The 18,354-nt window shown below is 43.9% G+C and overlaps 1 protein-coding gene across 5 annotated transcripts in view; it reads right to left on the bottom strand.

The window, feature by feature from the left end:
• Positions 1–7,914, bottom strand: part of FZR1 (fizzy and cell division cycle 20 related 1) — a 28,382-nt gene extending 20,468 nt beyond the window's left edge. The window contains exon 1 of one of the 5 annotated variants that reach the window (XM_072113977.1): positions 7,760–7,914. The gene's annotated coding sequence lies outside the window, so the exon portion shown is untranslated. Of the gene's footprint in view, positions 1–7,507; positions 7,639–7,728 lie in introns of those variants that run through there. The other 4 variants (XM_072113976.1, XM_072113978.1, XM_072113980.1 and 1 more) reach the window with 4 other exon arrangements.
• Positions 7,915–18,354: the final 10,440 nt, after the last annotated feature.

The following is an 18,354-nucleotide window of genomic DNA, read 5'->3' as shown; positions in this document are numbered from 1 at the left end:
ATGTGTGTCACTAGCGCGACAAAGAACATACCGTACATTTTTGTGGGAGTAGCAGTCAGATTACATTTTTTCCAGCAAAAATTAATATTCCTCTTACCATTTATTCAAGGAAAATGACATATGACATTCTCAATAATACAAATAGATCATTTATAAGTATATATAAGATGTCAATTTATGCAAGAAAATCTGGGATACACCGGACCCCCGTTCTCGTCCGATCACCGATACCCCCCAGTCAGAAAGTTAGGATAGGGCCTAACTGGTTTCATGGGAAAACCCCTTTAAAGGAAACCTACCACCACGGACCTACCTATTAAGGTAGATCGGGTGGTAGGTGCCTCTATTGTACGTGAGGATACCCCTTTTAAGGGCAAATTCTGTGCATGCTACTCCACGCCCCAGTAGCCTCTTTGATCCTCCTACTCCCAAAAATTTGGCGCACAGTTAGGATGAGCTGCGCACCCTCGTCAGCGAAGCCGGAGTTCTGTGCACACAAAGTAGCTCCGGCTTCGGAGCAGTGACCATGCAGCCACTGGACTGCTGTTCTGCGCATGCGCAGAACGCCGGCACGCAGCCCCTCGTAGCTGCACGCTGAAGATATGGGGGTAGAAGGATCAAAGAGGCTACTAGGGCGTGGAGCCGTGTAGCCTCAGCTCTGGCTACTCCACTCCCCATTAGCCTCTTAAGAAAATTAGCATATTAGGGAAATAAAAGTTATAAAAAGATACAGGGGACGTGAGGATTAGCCCTTAAAAGGGCTATCCTCACATACAATAGAGGCACCTACCACCCGATCTACCTTAATAGGTAAATCCGTGGTGGTAGGTTTCCTTTAAAGGACATCTACTACTAGGATCAAGGACAGTTACCCAAGCACACTGAAATACTGGTATGTGCCCCTCTAGCAGGATCTACTTCTCTTTTAGCTTCTTATGACACTTGAAAAAAGGCTTTAAAATTATACAAATTAACCTGTGGGGCTCTGGGCTCAGTTAACAGCTATAGAGCCTGAAGCCTCACAAGCTCATTTGCATAATTTTGAAATTTTGTAAAAACAAGGCTATGAGAAGCTAACAGAAGAGCGGATCCTGCCACAGGGGTGGAACACACAAGCATGTAAGGGATTACAGGCGGGCCCCTACTTAAAGACGGACCCCTTTGCCCACTGTGACCTCTAGTGAAGCTCTCTGAATGCTTTACTATAGTCCCAGGCTGCAATGATCAGCTGTAAGGTGGCTGTAATGTAGTTTTATTGATAATCCTTGTAACAATTACAGCAAAAAATTGTCCCTGGGGCAAAAAAAAAATTTTTTGTCTGTAGCTACAATAATAAAATATACAGTTTCTACTTACATATAAATTCAACTTAACCCCGCCACGGCTCCTATGCCCGCTCGGCTCTGGATCAGAGCCGAACCGGCATCGGGAAACACGGGGTGCCGGCTGTAACTAATAGCCGGCACCCCAGTGTAACACCCACGATCGGAGTTGTCTCCGATCGCGGGTGCTTAACCCGTTAGATGCCGCGGTCAGCGCGACCGCGGCATCTAACAAGTATCTGGGGGGTCTTTCCCCCACGATCGCCCCCCCCGAACCGTTTTCGGGGGGCGCCGATCGTTGCTATAGTAACTCTGGGGTCCGATCTGGACCCCAGAGTTACTTGCTAGAATTGCCAGTAAGATGGCGTCTGTGACGTCATCTTACTGGCACAGTGCCAGCCTATGCAAGTGTATAGGCTGACACTGATAATACTCTGCAATACATGAGTATTGCAGAATATTATCATGAAGAAGCAATCAGAAGATGGCTTGTTCATATCCCATGGTATAAAAGTGAAAAAGTAAAAAAAAAAGTTATTCAATAAAAAAATAAAGTCATAAATCACTAAAAATGCCCCAAACCCCCAAAACATATAAAGAGACATATAACTCAAAAAAAAGTCTAAATCATAACACAAACCCCACATATATAGTATCACCGCGTCCGTAACAACCCGTAGAATAAAAGTAAATCATTATTGAACCCCCACGATAAACGCCGTAAAAAAAAACTGTTATAAACCCTCCAAAAATTATGATTTTTACCTTTTCAATCCCACAAAAAATGATATAAAATGCGACCAAAAAACCATATGTACTCAGACATGATACTGGTGCAAAGTACAACATGTCCCGCAAAAAACAAGCCATCAACCAGCTCCGTAGCCAAAAACGTAACAAAGTTATGCCACTTGGAAGATGGCAATACAAAAATTATAGATTTTTCCCCACATTAGGGTTTTGTTTGACAAATTTAGTAAAACGTAAGAAAATATATTCATGTCTGGTATCCCCGTAATCGTATCAACCCATAGAATAAAGATAACATGACTATTAGTCTATACGGTGAACACCAAAAAAAAAAAAGTCAAAAATCCAGTACAGAATTGATGCTTTTCTACTCCTGCCCTCAAAAAAAGTTCCTAAATTTTCAACAATAGGTGATACCAACCCCAAAATGGTAACAATGGAAAAAGCATCTCATCCCGCAAAAAAAATGCCGTCACATGGCCCCAATAACGAAAAAGCGAAAATTTTATAGCCTTCAAAAGGGGCCAATGAGGAAACTAAAATCCTGGCAGCTGCAGCGCCCTCCTTCCCTTCTGCGCCTCGCTGTGCCCCCATAATACAAGTAACGGCCACATGTGGGGGGTCTTTGTACTCAGGAGAAATTGCAGAACAAATTGTATGGTGGGTTTTCTCTTTTTATATTTTGGAAATGTGTAAATTTTGGTGCTAAATGAACGTATAAGGGAACAATATGACCATTCTAAATTTCACCTCCATTTTGATTCAATTACTATGAAGATCTCAAGGGGTTAACAATCTTCGTAAAAGCTGTTTCTGATAGCTTGAGGGGTGCAGATTTGAAAATGGGTAGATTATATAGGGGGTTTTGATGCTAAATATGTAAAATTTCATTCAAAACTGTATTTATCCCCAAAATAGTCAATTCTGAAAATCCGGAAAAGCGATATTCTATTTGTAAGCCGCGTGACGTCAAAATAAATTATCCAGATATTTCAGAAATTATGAAAATGTAAAGTAGACAAATGGGAAATGTTATTCAGCAACTTATTTAGCTGGTAAATCTATCTGCCTGAAAACGCAATGATTTAGAATTTCGAAAATGGCAAATTTTTCAAAAAATTTATCATATTTTCTTTTTTTTGTAAATAAACGCAAAACTTATCAGCCAAAATTTACCACTAAAATGAAGTACAACATGTGGGGAAAAAACAATCTCAGAATCGTTTTGATAAGTAACAGTGTTCAAAAGTTATAACCATATAAAGCGAAGCAAGTCAGAATCCAAAAAATCGGGCTGAGCCTTAAGCTGTAAAATGGCTGCGTCCTTAAGGGGTTAAGACCAAACCTATAGAACCTATCTTGTATGTAACCCGGAGACTGCCTGTACAATGCTTTATTCTGGAGGTAGATGGCCCTTAGAGCAGTGGTCCCCAACCGTTATTTTTTTTGCCCAGGGACCAGCAGCGAGCATAAATTTTTTCCAGGGACCATTGGGCATGGGTAGGTGGTCCGGTGTCTAGCCAAAAATGTATGTCTTATAATGTCTGAAGAAGCACAACCCCCCACACACTTATATTGGCCCATTTCCTGTTCAATGTCTCCCCTGCTTCCATTGAAATTTTTTTTTATTTTACATAGTTCAGCTGAGGCCCGCTGGTTGAGGAACACTGCTTTAAAGGCCACCTACCGCTAGGTAATGTGAAATATAGCTTAAGAAAGTAGTGGCAGTATTTATAATGCTGACAAATCCATTTGTAAAATCAGCATAAGCGATTGGACCTGACAGCAGCTAAAAGATACATGCTGGGGGACAGGTTCACTTTAAATTGTATTAGTCTTACATCACATGATAAACCAGGAGTGCACAACCTTAATTTCAAGCCTAGGCCTAAATTAAAAAAAAAAAACAAAACCTAAAAAGACACCTTTAAACTACCAGCTACTATTTTATACTGAATATAGTATTGACTCTTAGAAAGATGTGCCAGATGATTTGAAGAGGTTGGTGATATGGGTGAAGTGACTGCCACAAATGTAGAATGAGCAAAGCCAACCCATTTCATTAGGCTCACTTATGGTACTCAAATTTGCTTTAAAGGACACTTGTCATCAGGTCTCTGTCACCATTTCTGTCACCTCTACCTGTAAGAGCAGCTCACAAGGATCCCATCCCAACCTTTATCTAGTTATTTCATACATTAATCATTATAAAATCATCTTTTCTTTATTATGTAAATGAGGGTGGTCACATGGTCAGAGGCAGTGCTGTCACTCCTGTTCCCCCTCCCCTCTCCTCCCCCTGCTCATGTCTGTGTGTAATGTATAGTAAAGGATTGCTAGTGTGTGTGCTGCATCTGCTGACATGCTGCATCCTCTTAATACACAGACATCAGCTGCACAAGTACCTGACATGTTCTGATATAAACATGTGTGATTCACAGACATCAGCTACACAAGTACCTGACATGTTCTGCTACAACATGGCTGCCTGGAGCTGTTGTATCTCTCCTATACACACACACACATGCACACACAGACTGCAGGAGGCGTGGCCACCAGCAAGCACATGGAGCAGCCATTACATGGAGCAGCTGTCAGTCAAGCACTGGGGGTGTGGCTGTGCCGCCCACTCATGAATAAGCTGGACAGCTTGAATATGCTAATGACTCATTTGACATTTCACAGGTCATTTGCATATAGCTTTAGGACCTCATTGCTCAAGTTTACAGGCATGTAGAGGGACAATGAAGGGATAGAGGCAATGCTTTCTAATGGCAGTTTATGAAAATATATTTACCTTAGGGGGTTATTCTGCATGACAGGTTCTCTTTAACCCCATAGCGCAAGAAGACGTACCTGGGGGAGTATGAAGAGGGCTCACGGGCTTCATACTCACTGGGTACTTGCTTCACAATGAAGCAAACGCCTGACGATAACACCTTTGATCGGCATTAACAAGCTGGCAGCATGTGGGTGCCGCCATCTTGGCTCTGATCGCTGCTCCCGTGTCGTCATCGGGGAGCAGCAATCCGTTGCCATGACAGCCTCGGGTCACACAAAGATCCGAGGCTATCATGTTTTAGGCTATTACAATATGCGATTTGCACATTATAATAGATGGTATGCAAAATCTGTTGTATGGCAGTATATGGTAGATTCAATCAGACAACCTAGGGTTAAAGTACCCTAGGGAGTCCGAAAAATAGTAAAAAAAAAAAAAAAGATATTAAAAAAAACTAAAAATTGAAATCAGTAGTCATATAAAAAGTAAAATAAAACACATTAGGTATCGCCGTGTCCAAAAATGCCCGATCAAAATATAATAACGGTTTTTCACTGCGTTTAACCCCGTAACGGAAAATTGCGCCCAAGGTCGCAAATGGCATTTTTTTGCCATTTTGAAAAATATTAAAAATTCTAGAAAAAGTGATCAAAAGGTCGTACAGTCCTAAAAATGGAAGCATTGAAAACGCCATCAAAAGTAGCAAAAATGACACTACCCACAGCTCTGTACACCAAAGTATGCAAAAAACGAAAAAGGGCCCTTTCCTTGTCTCCCAAAAAATGCACTAGGCACTACTATAGTAAGCAGCTCCTAGCGCTAGCACATTTTTAGCAGCGATAAATTGCTAGCTTTATCGGACCTCTTCGATAAGACTTACGGAGCTACAGTGGAGGGTTCCGATAAAGCTAGCAGTTTATCACTCCTAAAAACGGGCTACCACTAGGAGCTGCTTAGTAGCTCCTAGTGCATTTTTTTTTGGGCGACAGGTCCTCATTAAATGACTCAGGAAATCTGTCATTAGTTTTGACAATACAAAGCTGCAGAAATTACCTGTGTGGTTGGGAGTAGCAGGACTGTGAATAATGCATTTAAGCTTGGCTTGGAGAACACTGATGTTCAGGTGTGAGATTCCTCATATAGAGGAATAGAGTTCCAAAAGGTTTCTTATCTTTTGTATATGACACATACATACAGGATATGTCATAAATACACAATAGGTGCAGGTTTTAAAGATTTGGTTATTTTATGCGCTCCTATAGATCTAAAAGAATAGCTAAAAGGTGAGACCAACACTTATCATGTATTTATGACATATCCTTTAGATATTTCATAAATAAGACTTGACATACACAAGAATGGAAAACTTGTCAAACATGTCAACAGAAATTGACCTAATAGACCACTACCAGTATATTGTCTAGCAGTGGAACAACTTTTAGATCATTTTTCTTTTTCTACGTGTAGTATGGGGGCATAATCCAGAAAATCAACCTTGAATCCAGATGTAAATTGGTTGTATAAAGTCAAGAAGAAAGAAGTTAAGCTCTCCCAGTCTCAGAGTGTCCCTTCACTATAATTGATGGACCTGCATCTAGAGACCTCAGTAACCAGATGCATGTGGACAATCACAAAGCTTGACTTCAGTGTTAAACTCTCCACCTCCTTGACTTTATAAATTAATTTACATCTCACTTCAAACTTTATTTTCGTAATGGCATAGCTAGCAAGCATACTGATCTAGTAGGTATTAAACAGCTTGACAACATATAGGTAATAGTTTATTACCTGATGACAGGTATGCCAGTGAGAAGCCGCTACAATCATCTAAATGGCACGTCACTGCATGACAGATGGGGTTCAATAGCATTGAAGCAGGAGGGATATAAGTAGGTATGAATTTTATTCTCTCCCCTTTTCTTGCAGATTTCAGCTAAATCCCACTATTGCTAGAAAAAACCCCATGTGGCCCACTTCTATAAAAGTGATGTCACAAGGGCCTGGGGAGGCCAATGATAGGCTGCGGTCGGTCCAGTGACAGCTGGCGACGCTTCCATGTTAGTGTAAGAAGCAAAGTCTGAACAGGATAACAAAACACTTTTTCCTGACATCTGCCCCGTTCTCTGTGGGGTTTTCATAATTTTTGGAGAATTATTTTGAACGTAGAACACACTGTTTACTTCAAGCTGTGACCTGTGTCTGAATAATACAGTATGACATAGGTATGCTGGAATAATATCCCCACTACACATTATACTGGCATGTAGCTTTAGTTAACCATTGGTATACATTATCCATGATGGCTATGACAGAATACCACCACCATTGTCAGACCACATACACACCAGTGTTCGGATGGGCATGCACGAATAGGGGTAATGCAAGGCACACCTATGGGCAGTTTATGTGCAGTGTAACAAAGGATCGGACATGCTCAAATCTGACCTGTCATGACCTGAGCACCCAATGAAGACAGAAGAGTAATCATTGAGGTGAGATCCTGCAGCTCTCTACAGATCATTTAATAATAATAATTCTGCCATACACCTCCATACATATGGGAGTGTAAGTGAAATGAGACATCTGCTGTGTGAGGGAGCAGGGGTCAGCACTAGTAACATCCATGATGAGATATACAGGAAACCTCTAGGACCTGCCCAGTGTGCGGAGCCCTGTACTTCTTCAACCGGACTGATGAGAACACGTCCAGTCACCGACCAGGGCGCCGCTTACTGTCCGGGTCCCTCCACTGTGCACCGGGGGGAGCAGCAAGAGGCCGTTAAATCACGGCCTACAACGATTAACGACTAAGCGTAACCGGGCATTCGTCCATTTCCCCGCACACATCTCACCCCCTCTATGCTCCCCACTTGCCTGATCCCCGGCCTCCCAGCTTTCCGCTTACTTCACGGTGTCAATATGGCGGCGCTGCTGTTTCTTGTTCTCCCCTCCCCCTTTCAGATTTGGTTCCCGCATTGCACGTCGGGAAATACTGGCATCGTCACTGTTTTCGAATCAATACAGGAAAGGTATTCATACGCGTCTCCATGGAAACGAGACATGCGCAGGAAGGAGCATTTCTATCCTATAGCGTTGGGCTTGGGGAGCTGTGGTAACTGGGTAGAGCCTGACTGACGTCCCACAGAAGAGCAGAGTGATCCGAGGGTGTACAACTCTAGTCATTTCAGCTAAAAATCGCTAAATCAAGTCCTGCAGTGTACAGCGCACGTACACACAAGAGAGAAGTCAGTCCATAACCTTCCACTCAGGGGCCTCTGACTGGCCACTTATAGTAATGTAACAAAACTAGTAACATGTACAGGCGGTCCCCCACTTAAGAACACCCGACTTACAGACGACCCTTAGTTACAAACGGACCTCTGGATGGTGGTAATTTACTGTACTTTAGCCTTAGGCTACTATAAACATCTATAAGTTATCACAGGTGTCTGCAATTAAAGAGGACCTGTCACCGCGGAAAACCCACAGAGCAAATGTGCCCCCCATAATCCACACCCAGCCCCTTTCTCCCTAGCCATTTTTTTTTAAATTTATGTGCAGTAAATGGATTTAAAACGATCCAACATCTTACCAAATAAGGGCACATTCACATGGCCGTCTGCGGCCCCATAGACAGCAATAGCGGCGCGGCACAGATACGGTGGCACACATGTGTGGCACCGATCCGGCCCGCACACCACAAAAAGATAGAGCATGCTCTATCTTTTGGCGTGTGTGCGGCCGTGCACCGCTATTCTCTATGGAGGGAGGAGGGGCCGGATCGTGTATCAGGCACATTGTAGAAGAATCCATCATTTTTAAAATCCAATTGTCTCAGAGACCCCAAAAAATTGGCTGGTGTTACAATTATAAAATATACAGTTCTGACTTACATACAAATTCAACTTAAAGGAAACCTACCACTTAAAAGTGGTAGTTCTAAGACACATATACATGGCACCTGCCCGAGCTCTCTGGCACACGTGAGCCTGCACAACTTAACAAGGCCTGTTTCCCCCGTGCGAAGTTGCACAGGCACGCGGGTGCCGGAGAGATTAGTGACGTCACCGGCTCTCCAGTACTTCAGAATCCGGCGCATGCACAGGCGTGCACATGGTGCGCTGTGCCCTAGTGCGGTGCGCCGAGATAAATGTTACTATAAATCGGTGATACAGTGGTTTATTCTACTAATGAAAATATGCTCCGGCACCAGCTCACCTTGAGCTGGTGCCATGTATATGTGTCTTAGAACTATGACTTATAGGTGGTAGGTTTCCTTTAAGAACAAACCTACAGAACCTATCTTGTATGTAACCCGGGGACTGCCTGTATTACATGGGGACAGCACCAAAACCAATCTTATATAGATCAGGAATATACAACTGTGCGAGGGCCAAGGTGAGTAGGTCTGACGTGTACTCACAGCTCCCAGGGGCTCTACTGCGCTGCTCTGGTTTCAGGCGCTGGGTCAGAGCCCGAAACAAGAGTGGACCTGGAACCCGATCTTCTCACTGCTCTGGGTCCTGATGCCAGCACATAGAACCAGCCTCAGCAGCTAGATCAGCACACAAAAAGAAGCGCTAGTCTAGGTCAGGGCGAACAGGAGGCAATAGAGGTGACTATTTGTTGGTTGTTTTACTCTAGGGGTCTCTTGTATTATAGATCAACTATGGGGGTCTCCAGTATTGTAGTCAGTTCTGGCAGTTTCCAGTATAATATGTCTTCAATAGGTATCTCCAGTTTTTTATAAATTATCAGCACGATGAGTTAATTGGATACGGCCTCTTACATCACAACTACATTCAAGGCCGTGTCAAGGCAACACCGTTTTAACGTACCCTGAGGGTGATGGCGTTATTAAAGAGAACCCGTCATGCAAAATATCCCCCCTAAACTAAATAGATTTTCATAAACTGCCATTAGAGAGCATTGCCTCTATCCCTTCATTGTCCCTCTACATGCCTGTAAACCTAAGCAATGAGGTCCTAAAGCTGTATGCAAATGACCTGTGAAATATCCAATGAAGCATTAGCATATTCAAGCTGTCCACTCTATTCATGAGTGGGAGGTACAGCCACACCCCCAGTGCTTGACTGACAGCCTGTATAATGATGTGAGGCTGTATAATGATGTGCTTCCTGGTGCTTGTGGCCACGCCCCCTGCAGCCTGTGTGTGTGTATAGGAGAGATACAGCAGCTCCATGCAGCCATGTTATAGCAGAACATGTCAGATTCATGTGTAGCTGATGTCTGTGTCTCTCACCTGTATATTAGGAGGATGCAGCATGTGAGCAGATGCAGCACACACTAGCCATGCTTTACTATACATTACACACAGACATGAGCAGGGGGAGGAGAGGGGAGGGGGAACAGGGGTGACATCACTGCCTCTGACCATGTGACCAGCCTCATTTACATGATAAAGAAAATATGATTTTACAATGATTAATGTATGAAATAACTAGATAAAGGCTGGGATGGGATCCTTGTGAGCTGCTCCAACAGGTAGAGGTGACAGGACTAGTGGCAGAGACCTGATGACAGGTGTCCTTTAAGCATGTGTTTTCAGTCTTTTTTGAAAACGCATCAGTTTTTGTCAGTATTTGTCCATTTTTCTCAATTATCCCAACAATTCATGCTTAAAAACTGACTTAAAATCGCCGTGTGTGACATTACCCTTAGCCATTAACCAAAAATTCACAAATTTTGGAGCAGGGGCTGAGCTAAAATAAGAGAAGATTAAAAAGAGATCTACTTACCTCTCTCCTCTGCTGCGTCTGCAGCAGTCAATTACCATCAATGTGACTTCACTGCTGCAGCTTGTGTAAGAAAGCAGAACTGGGGATACATAAGTATATTTATGGTGGTGCCCAGAGCACGGAAGAGGCACAAGTAGAAATTATTCGGCATTTTAGATCAGGCCATGCTCCAAAATGTATAAATGTCATATAATCCCTTTAGGACATCCAGGGTAAATTACACACATATTCTATGAATATATATATATTATATATTCATTCTCACTCATACTGGAGACACACACATTACACATTGCTCAAGCAGGCTCTCTAAATAAACACCTACGGCTATTATATGTATATACACAACCCACACAGACTCCACATTCCATGCACGCCATATAAATCTACTATATATACTAGAGTATAAGCCAACCCGAGTATAAGCCGAGACCCCCCATTTTGACACAAAACTGGGAAAACCAATTGACTCGAGTATAAGCCGAGGGCGGGAGATGCATAGGTCACAGTATACAGTATGTAGTATATAGACCTGATCCCCTGTCCCCCAGTATGTAGCCTGCCATCCCATGTAGTAAATAGCCAGCCCCCCCAGTATATAGGATGCAGCCCCTGCCCCCCCCCAGTATATAGGCTGCAGCCCCTGCGACCCCCAGCATATAGGCTGCAGCCCTTGACCCCCCTCCCCCAGTATATAGGCTGCAGCCCCTGGCATCGTCCCAGTATATAGCCTGCAGCCCCTGCCCCCACCCAGTATATAGCCTGCAGCCCTGCCCCACCCATTATATAGGCTGCAGCGCTGCTCCCCCCCCCAGTATATAGGCTGCAGCCCTGCTTCCCCCCCCCAGTATATAGGCTGCAGCCCTGCTCCCCCCCCCCAGTATATAGGCTGCAGCCCTGCTCCCCCCCCCCAGTATATAGGCTGCAGCCCTGCCCCCCCCCCAGTATATAGGCTGCAGCCCTGCCTCTCCCCCCAGTACATCATAGTGTGTGCCGGTGCACACACTAGAATGTCAGCATGCAGAGCCGATGTCGGAGCATCAACGGATAGAAGAGGACCTGCGAGGAAGGGGGGGGGGGGATCTTCGGAAGGTGATTTTTAATTTTTTTTTTTTCTTGACTGGAGCATAAGCCGAGTTAGGGGTTTTCAGCACATTTTTTGGATATATACTTAGACTCGAGTATATACGGTGCCTATTCTGTGACAAATACTGTGTTAAACTAAGTGGTACCAATTAAAATGCACAAAACTTTAATGCAAAAACCATTAAAAGATGGGTCTGCACCCACATCTGGGATACAAGATGGGTTTGCAAACCTAAAAGTTACCTGAAGAGGATGTTTATGTAAAGCTTTAACACATTGTCAAGCTTCGAGGTTGTGAATCCTCTGGACCACTGCGGACGATGACACAAGCCACAACCTGGGACCGGAGTCTAAGTGGTACCCGGTTTTCACCAGAGCCCGCCGCAAAGCAGGTTGGTCTTGCTACGGCGTGGTACCATCAGGTCGTTCCACAGGCGTGACTTGTCCGCAATGGCAGCCAAGGTCAAGGTACAGAAACGGCAAGCAATCTCATAGTCGGGGACAGGCAGGAGGTCAGGACGGGCAGCACAGGATCGGAGTCAGAGACGTAGCAATAGGTCAAGGCAGGCGGCAAAGAAGCGAAGTCAAAAGCAGAACCAGGGCCACAACGGGAATTCACGGGAATAAACAGCACACGGCATAAACAAAGCTTTCTCCAAGGCACAGGACACAAAGATCCGGCACAGGACACAAAGATTACCTGAAATGGCCAGCGCCAATTAGTGGCGCGCTGGCCCTTTAAATCTGCAGAAGTTGGGAGCCGGGGACGCGTGCGCGCGCATGGCTGCGGACGAAGGAGCAGCGGCAGCCGGAACTGAAGAGGCCAGGACAGGAGCCGAGACCCGTAAGTTGCGCGCAGGCGAGAGGCACGGGTGACCCCGCGATCCGCGATATGGACCAATTTGTAAAAAAGAAGGAGTGATTACTCACCAATTGGAGCCACAAACAGGGTATATCCTGAGCATTGGGGGAGCAATATTCTGTCCCTAGCTTATCCCTATGACTCCAAAATGACCCTTAATTAGTTGTGCCCACCAGCAGCCCCCTTACGCATTTTGTCTAAGACTAGACTCCTCAGAGGGATTTGTAGATGGAGCAGTCCTGGCTAGGCAGGTCTCTTAATACACAGTCATAGTGTGACTGAGTGTATGGCATGGAGTGTAGAGCCTGGACGTTGTGAAGCAGGCAGCAGTGAACATCACCTCTCCCATACAGGTATAAGAGTGGAGCACATCCATTACCACCAACATAAAGGGAAGTTGGAAGTAGGAGGGAGCACATATAGGGCAGGGCAGTCACTCCAGGCATTTCCTGCTCTGCTGTCTCTGACTTCCTCTCATTCCCTTCTCCCCCTCACAATTCAGACTGCAGTTGCAGTCATATAGACAGAAGGGGAGTAGTGATCGGTTGTTAAGATAATGGCCTATCTTTATAAAAGGTTGTTAATTGGAGATTACTGGGGATTCAACACCCAGGCCCTACACAGATTTCCTGCTATGAGCAGAATGTACAAAGCTAAAAGAATTTCTACACCTGGTGAAGGGTCAGGTTCTGAGCAGAAATGTGTTCTTTGTTCATCAATAAATGGATTCATTGGTTGCGCCAGTCGTATCCTTTGTTTCTAGAAGCATTGTTTGTCTCTATGGCACATGTGGCAACTTGAACCCGTTTTTGGGCCATTTTTAAGCAGTCCGTTAAAAACCGCATGCGGTTTTGAAAAACGAATGTGTTTTTTGACCCGTTTTGATTAAGATAATTGGTAAAACTGGTCAAAAACGCATGCGTTTTTTAACAGACCGCTTAAAAACAGCCCAAAATTGGGTTCAAAACGCCACTTGTGCCGCCGGCCTCTGAAGTTCACCATGTTTATGGCTGAGCTTTGGCTGCTTATTTGATTGAGTAGAAGATAAGCAGCTGCTGTAGCCTGGCCACTTCAGAGTGTATTGCGCTGTTTGGTTTCAGCTCTATACACTCAGACTGGTGTAGGGTCAAGTTGTTGGAACCTTTTGATCTTCAATTAATGTTGTATTATAATGATAGATAATAACTTTTTAGTCTTAGACTTTGTCCTGTCTCCATGTATGTGCCCATAGTGGATAACCTGTTGATATCCATATAACATAGCACAAAGTGCGCATTTGGTGATTACACAAACAGAAAGACCATCAGAAACCCAATGTTTCGATACTCCGCACTTCTCAAACACCTAATTGTGGGAATGATGTCGCTTCCAGGTGTATACTGCGGTAGAGAATGTGCAGCACTTATTCATAGCGTCATATGTCACTGGTTAAAATGCTCTTGTCTACTTATTATAGTGCTAGCCCTCACTACTGCAAAAAACTAGTGGAAATCTGGGTGTGCCAGTGTTGCTTATTATGGATAATATTGATATTAATAAAATTAATAATTAATAATAATATGGATATAAAATTTTTCAGATTTATAACAGCATTCCCCAACCATTTGGTCACTGCTCAGGACCTGGTCTTCGGCCAATGTCCATTGGTTGATTATTGCTGGCATACAGCATCTAAGTGAGCAGTGACAGGGATTAGCTGCTGCAGCTCCCCTTTACTCAAGGCAAAACCAATCACTGTTGGTCAGAGCAGTAGCGACAAGCATAAGTTTGTCTAGTAATGAGCAAGTAGCTTTTTTGTGGGTCCGGTCAAAAGTATGTGAGGGGCAGGGTGTGAGTGAACAGTCCTGTAAGGAACCAGTCTGTAATTGGGCCTGGCCAGAACTGATCAACATTTATGTGGTTGTCATGGTTACACCCACGATCTTTGGTACAGATCGTGGGTGCATCCGTGTCTTCCGATGTGGCGCGGCTCCCCTGCCCTGGACCTGCACTCACCTCTCCCTGGTCCGGCTCCGGTCTTCCTCGTCCTGATGGCTATGCCGCGGTCCCGATCAGGCCGTGCGCATCTGCTGCTAGGGCGCCCGTGTGCCGACTCTCCAGGAACTTAAAGGCCAGCGTCCTCCTAATTGGAGCTGGCATTCCTGGCTCTGCTACATAATCCGTGGCTCCCAGCATCCCCTGCTGGATCTTCAAGTCCTTCCACTGAAGTGAAAGCCTCGTGAGCGTTTCCAGACGCCTCCGTGTTTCCTGTACGTTTCCAGATGCCTCTGTGTTTCTTTTGGTCCTGTGGTATTCCCGCGGTCCTGTACTCCTGTGGCGGTCCTGTACTCCTGTGGCGGTCCTGTGTTCCTGTGGCGGTCCTGTATTCCTGTGGCGGTCCTGTATCCCGGTGGCCATCCAGAGGTTCTGCCATCCAGAGGTCCTGCCTACCCGAGGTTCTGCCTACCCTGTGTCTCTACCCTGGCTGCCACCCCAGGCCTAGTTGCACCAGTGGAGCGACCTGGTGGCTCCCCGCCGCAGCAAGACCATCCCGCTTTGCCGCAGGCTCTGGCAAAGACCAGGGGTCCACTTAGACTCTGCTCCTGGTTTGCGGCTAGTACCATCATCCCCCGCGGTGGTCCAGGGAGTCCACTGACTTTAGCCTCAAGAGACTCTTCCCACACATCTGTTGGTGACAGTGGTTATAGTCAGCGGTTACCTGTTTCTATGTTTCTGTTTTCGTCCTGTGAAAGGCCAGGTCAGTAACGACCAGCCTTTTTGTTGATCCAGCCAGCAGTGACCAGTCTGTGTGATTGACATCCAATGAGTGACCAGTCTATGTGTAGGACTTTTGTCTATTTTGCTCTAGCTAGCAGTAATGCCAGCAATTACTTTTCTGTGTAAGGGTCCAGCAATGATCAAACAATATTTTTCTGGACTCAGCAAGTAGCGGCCAGCCATTTGTAGATGGAGCCAGAAATGACCAGAGTTCGGAATAACCAGCCATGACTAGCACATTGGGGCTTATTTACTAAGGGTCCCGCGGCCGCATTTCTGTTGCGTTTTCAGGATTTAGAAGGGGATTGAGTGGCATGCGATCGGATTTTGCGCACCGGTGCTGGGGTTCCATGCAAAAGGGGGTGCGGGCCGTTGGACAATCCAATGGATTCGGACAGAGCGCGGGATTTAACTTAAAAATTGTGTCGCAAGCCATGCACTTGCATGCACTGAGAGGAAGTTGGTGAACTCCGGCGGACCTGAGCGGGGAAGCGACACATGCAGGATATCAGACGCACAATCTTAGTAGATCGTGGCACAGTGCATTGCCGTCGGACAATGCACTCTCGGGATCTCCTCTGGACTGGGTAAGTAAATGTGCCCCATTGTTGTGACGAGCAGCAATCTGCCTCCTAAACATAAAATGTTATTCATAGTACATTTTATTTGATTAAAGAATAAGATATCATACACATTTTTAATAATTAACCCCTTCCCGCCACAGCCCTTTTTCATTTTTAAGTTTTCATTTTTCACTCCCCATCTTCAAAAATCTATAACTTTTTTTATTTTTCCATGTATAGAGCTGTGTTATGGCTTATTTTCTGCGTAACAAATTACACTTCAAAATGGTGGTATTTAATATTCCATGCTGTGTACTGGGAAGCGGGAAAAAAATTCCAAATGCAGTGAAATTGGTAAAAAAACGCATTTGTGCTGTATTCTTGTGGGCTTGGATTTTACGTATTTTACTGTATGCCCCAAATGACATATCTACTTTATTCTTTGGGTCAGTATGATTAGTGGATACCAAATTTGTATAGGTTTTATAATGTTTTCATACATTTACAAAAATTAAAACCTCCTGTACAAAACTTTTTTTGTATTTTGCCGTCTTCTGGTGCTAATAACTTTTTTATGCTTTGGTGTACCGAGCTTTGGGAACTGTCGTTTTTTGCGGCTTTTGATGATGTTTTCATTGTTATCATTTTTAGGACTGTATGACCTTTTGATCCCTTTTTATCGAATTTTAAACTTTTTCTTAAATGGCAAAAAAGTGCCATTTTCGACTTTGGGTGCGATTTTCCGCTAAAGGGGTTAAACGCAGTGAAAAAATGTTATTATATTTTGATAGATCTGGCATTTTCGGACGTGTCGATACTGAAAGTGTTTATGATTTTTACTGTTTATTTATATTTATATCAGTTCTAGGGAAAGGGGGTGATTTCAGTTTTTAGGTTTTTTTAATTATAATTTTTCTTCTAAACTTTTTATTTTATTTTTACTATTTTTCAGACTCCCTAGAGTACTTTAACCCTAGGTTATCCATACGATCCTATCATATACTGCCATACTACAGTATGGCAGTATATGGGGATTTTACTCCTCATTCATTACAATGTGCTGATAGCACATTGTAATCAATAGGTTAACCCGAAGCAGCCTCGGGTCTTCGTAAGACCCGAGGCTGCCATTGCGACGGATCGCTGCTCCCCAATGGCGTCACGGGGAGCGGCGATCCTTGGAAAGAGCCCGTGTGTGACATAGTATTACGTCACATGTCTGTAAGGGGTTAAATGTTCTATATGTATATCTCAAAAAATGTATGTAACACTTTGCTCCTAAGTTTTCATTTTATCTAAGAACTGGCCACCTTCTCTTAGGGTCAAGAAGGAATTTTTCCTTGGAACACAAATTTGGCCAAATGTATACAGGCTTTTTAGGTCCAGGATTTTTCAGTATAACATATAACCTGGGTGGACTTATTGATGATAGTTCAAATAACTGCATGCAATGTCAATAAGCTGCCTCTAAAGCCAGTGATATGGATGTAAGAAAAAGGATGCCCTGGAGCTGAAGCGGGTACAACAAAGAGGCACAAAAGTCATAGTCATGAGGGTCTCAAAGGGCCTAGATGTCTACTTACAACAAAATAACATTTATGGTTATATTATTATATAGAATTGTGTTCCCTTACATTCATTCCCAGTGCCCTGCCTTCCTTTCCATGGTTGAATTTCATGGGCTTCATGCCCCTTTTCAACCATACTATATAACATAGCACTCAGGTGATTGTGTATAAATGTGATGTGACCCATGTAAGCTGCCATATATGAAAAGCCACAATGACATTAATGGATTATATATAAATCGTGATTATATAAATCAGTGTGATTTTCATAAAATTGGCTAATTAGTTAAAATCTTAAAAAAAACACATTTCCCCATTCACACTGAGGTTCTTTAGGATTTTTTTTATTGATTTCCTTTTTCACCAAGAACATTATACTGGTGCCAAAATGGCACTCGTTACATACACTCAATATAAATGGTAGCAGGGCTCCATTGAGCGTCACATCAACACACACATTTTAGTGGTAATAACTGGTATTGCAGTTTAGCTCCATTCACTTTAGCTGCAGTACCAGAGTAGCCACCACCAAATGTACAGAGAACCTCTTAAATATTATAGATGGTTCTAGAGATTGGAACATTTTCTCTGCTATTGATGCATGGAACATACAGCAGAATAATTTAATCTAAGTAGAGCCAGCTTGGTGTCTTGCGAATGAGAAATCATAACTTCCAGGATTTCTAACCATAAAGGCCATCAGAAACCTAGTCACTATTACCTCCAGACAGATTGCTTTGACTTTCGGAATGTATTGTGTTGTGAACACTGATGCCCAAGGTCTTCCAAGCCTACAAATCTGATATTGTATCTAGTTTGTAGACAAGATCAATTCCAGCAAATTGCCTCTTCTGAGTGGTTTATCAACAAAATAAAAATAATAATTGTCCTGAATTGTGCTTTAG

This window comes from Engystomops pustulosus, chromosome 1 (assembly GCF_040894005.1).
Source record: "Engystomops pustulosus chromosome 1, aEngPut4.maternal, whole genome shotgun sequence".
NCBI classification, from domain to species: Eukaryota; Metazoa; Chordata; class Amphibia; order Anura; family Leptodactylidae; genus Engystomops; species Engystomops pustulosus.
Note: the sequence above shows the minus strand (reverse complement) of the source record. Positions and strands in the feature narration are given on the sequence as shown.